We start from the raw sequence: 3650 nt of genomic DNA on the forward strand, positions 1-3650 counted from the left end.
TCTTCCTTTCTGTCCCTCTGTCTCTCTCTGTCTTTCTGGTGAGTGCACGCGCCCTATAGCAAAAACCTCTCCAAAAACAAAACAAAAAAAGACTGTCTTCGCAGTCTAGCCCTTGGCAGCCTACTTCACTGAACAATTTAGTCATCCTCAAACATGACATAGAACGTGTACCTCTGCATACTTTTGCTTGTGTGTCACTCTACCTAAAATGTTCTTTCCACCCTTCAGTGGAAGGACCTCTCATCTTTCAAATCCCAGCTCCAATGTAATTTTCTCTGTAAGGTCTTCTCAGATTCCCAACTCTTTTTTTTTTTTGTGAGGTTTTTGCTATAGGGCACGTGCGCTCGCCAGACAGAGAGAGAGAGACAGAGAGACAGAAAGCGAGAAATCACCCCCCCAGGGGGGATGGTCACGCCGCAATCCCTTCTCCTCCATTCTCCTCTCGGGATCTTGGGCACGCACGCACACGTGCCCGGCGTGAGTTTTAAGCCACCGGGTCCGGGACGCAAACTGTGGTCGACTACGTGGGAGTCCAGCGACATAGCCATTACGCTAACTGCTGGTTCCCCCCAACTCTTTCTTTTAATAGAAATTATGTTCCTGCCTCTGTGGTCTTCGACCTCAGTATCTGTCTCCTCCTACACTAAGAGCATCTTGAGATAGTGACCAAGTCTTTTTCCTCTTCAAAACACTAACAACCAAGGCATCACCCCTCAGGAAGGATAGCCCCACAGCAAATTTTTCTCCTCCTGGATTTGGGTACATGGTGTATACACACTCGGCATGATTTTCAAACTGTTGAGTCCAGGACTCAAACCACTGTTCGCCTTGTGGGAGTCCAGTGCCTTAACCACGATGTCACCTGCTGGCCCCTTTACATTTGTTATTTAACATACGGTAACTGATATTGCCACTTTTCAAAATTTGCTAGAGAGCATATGCGCTAGCCAGAGAGACAGAGAAGAGAAAGAGAGAGAGAAAGTGAGAAAGCACCCCCATGGGGGATGGGCACACTGCAATCCCATCTCCTCCATTTCTCCTTTCAAGATTTTGGGCACACACACAGACCCAGTTTGTTTCTCAAGCCACTGGATCTAGGATGTGAATGTCATGGTTGGCCATGTGGGATCCAGCAGTCCCAACCACCCTGCCATGGGTGGGCCCAATATTGCCACTTTTAAAAGAAGTGCTCAAGGAGCCAGCAGGTGGCATGGTGGTTAAGGGCACTGGACTCCCACATGGCTGACTGTAGTTTGAATCCCGGACCTGGAGGCTTGCCTTTTCACTTTCTCTCTCCCTCTCTCTCTCTCGCTCTCACTCTCTGTATCTCTCTGTCCCTCTCTGGTCAAATTAAAAATAAATAAATAAAGTTAAATAATAAGTAATTCTTAATAAAAGAAGTTCTCAGATTCTGATATTCAGAAAAAGTAGTCCACACTCACTTCCTTACTTCTATTATAATTCAATCCACTGTGACCTGGCCTCTGCTCCCATTATCCACTAAAAGTGTTTAAATAATGTTCATAAGTGACTTCATAACACTTATGTTCATAAGTGACTTCCATATTTGAAAAGCCAACAAACGTACTTCAGAGGGAACCTCTCTGTAGTATTTGATGCTTGCTTTCTTTTTTTTTTAAACATTTTCCTGTAGGGTGTGTGCACTTGCCAGAGAAAGACAGAGACAGAAACAGAAAGAAAGTGAGAAATCACCCCTCAGAGAGATAAGCAAGCCACGATTCCCTCTCTTTCTTTTCCCTTTTGGGGTTTTGGGCATGTATGCACACAGGCCCAGGGTGTTTTTCAAGTCGTAGGGTCTGGGACTTGAACTGAGCAGCTGGCCATGTGAGCAGTTGGCCACTGGGTATGCTCCCAGTATATTATTCAAGCCGCAGGGTATGGTACTTGAACTTTGCAGTCAGCTATGTGGGATCCAGCCATCGTGAACTTCACTATCTGCTGATCCCAGTATTTGCTTTCAATGAATTTCTTTCTTTCTTTCTTTCTTTTTTTTTTTTTTTAAGAATTATTGCTTTAATTTTATTCTTTCATTTATTTTATTTTATTTTTTAAAAGAATTATTTGTTGGGACCAGCAGTTAACATAATGGCTATGTCGCTGAACTCCCATGTAGCTGACAGCGGTTCGAGTCCCGGACCCGGTGGCTTAAACTCACGCCGAACACGTGTGTGTGCGTGCCCAAGATCCTGAGAGGAGAATGGAGGAGAAGGGATTGCAGTGTGGCCATCCCCCATGGGGGATGATTTCTCACTTTCTGTCTCTCTGTCTCTCTCTGTCTTTCTGGCGAGCGCACACGCCCTATAGCAAAAACCTCTTAAAAAAAGAATTATTTGTTTAACTTTTTATTTATTGATTCATTTATTTTAGCTTGACCAGAGAGAGAAAGGAAGAGAGAGAGAGAAGACAGAGAGAGAGAGAGAGAGACAGAGAAAGAGAGAAAGAGAGAGAGAGAGAGAAAGCAAGCCATCAGGTCCAGGTTCGGGACTTGAACCACAGTCAGCCATGTGGGAGTGTCCAGTACCTTAACCACCCCACCACCTGCTGGTCCCTCATGCATTTATTTTAATTTGACCAGACAAAGATGGGGTTTGGAGGAAGGTGGGGAGTGAGAAAACAAGCTATCAGGTCCAGGACTCGAACCATGGTTGGCAATGTGAGAGTGTCCAGCACCTTAACCACCATGTCACCTGCTGGCTCCTCAATGAATTTTATTTCTAGAAATTTCTCCTCTTTAGTTCCCATGATATCATGCTATGATTTTCCTCCTTACTCTCCATCCTCCTCCTCTGTATACATTCCCCAGAATTCTAGCCTCTGTTATCTTCTTACTCCAACACTTTAATGAGTGATTTACCTGATGCTTGATTTCAGGTACCATGTGTATGCTGATGACTCCAATAGCTCTATTTTAAGGTTTGTGTCTTTTAAGTTTATTTATTTCCTTCTCTTCTTTTTTAAATTTTTTTTTTAAGAGAGAGTTTTGCTACAGAGCACGTGCGCTTGCCAGAAAGACAGAGAGAGACATAGAGCCAGAAAGCAAGGAATCACCCCCAGGGGGATGACCACACCGCAATCCCTTTGCCTCATTCTTGTCTCAGGGTCTTGGGCATGCATGCAGACATGCCTGGCATGAGTTTTAAGCCACCAGGTTCAGGACTCAAACCATGGTCGACTACATGGAAGTCCAGCGGGGCAACCAATACACTATCTGCTGGTCTCTATATTGTTTACATTTTAAAAAGTTATTTGTTTTATTTATGATAGAGAACATGTGTGTGTGCATGAGCCAGAAAGCAAGAGGAAGAAGCACCGTTGACAAGTCCTTGGGTCTTGTCATGCTGTAATCTTGGGCATGCATGCACACGTGCCTGGCATGAGTTTAAGCCACCAGGTCCGGGACTTGAACTGTGACCGACTACATGTGAGTCCAGCGGCATAGACATTCCGCCAACTGCTGGTCCCTCTTATTTTTTTAATTTGCCAGAGAGTGCACATACTTACCAAAGAGAGACAGAGAGAAAGCAGAGGCTTTTTATTTATTTATTTTTTTTTGGAGAGGTTTTTGCTATAGGGTGTGTGCTCTCGCCAGAAAGACAGAGAGACAGAAAGTGAGAAATCACCCCCCAGGG

The 3650-nt window shown here is 44.6% G+C and overlaps 1 pseudogene; it reads left to right on the top strand.

The window, feature by feature from the left end:
* The window catches only part of LOC106734632 (60S ribosomal protein L22-like 1 pseudogene), a 7588-nt pseudogene that overhangs the window by 2541 nt on the left and 1397 nt on the right, over positions 1-3650 (top strand).

The sequence above is a fragment of the Tupaia chinensis genome, unplaced genomic scaffold, assembly GCF_000334495.1.
Source record: "Tupaia chinensis unplaced genomic scaffold, TupChi_1.0 Scaffold000165_2, whole genome shotgun sequence".
Classification (NCBI taxonomy): Eukaryota; Metazoa; Chordata; class Mammalia; order Scandentia; family Tupaiidae; genus Tupaia; species Tupaia belangeri.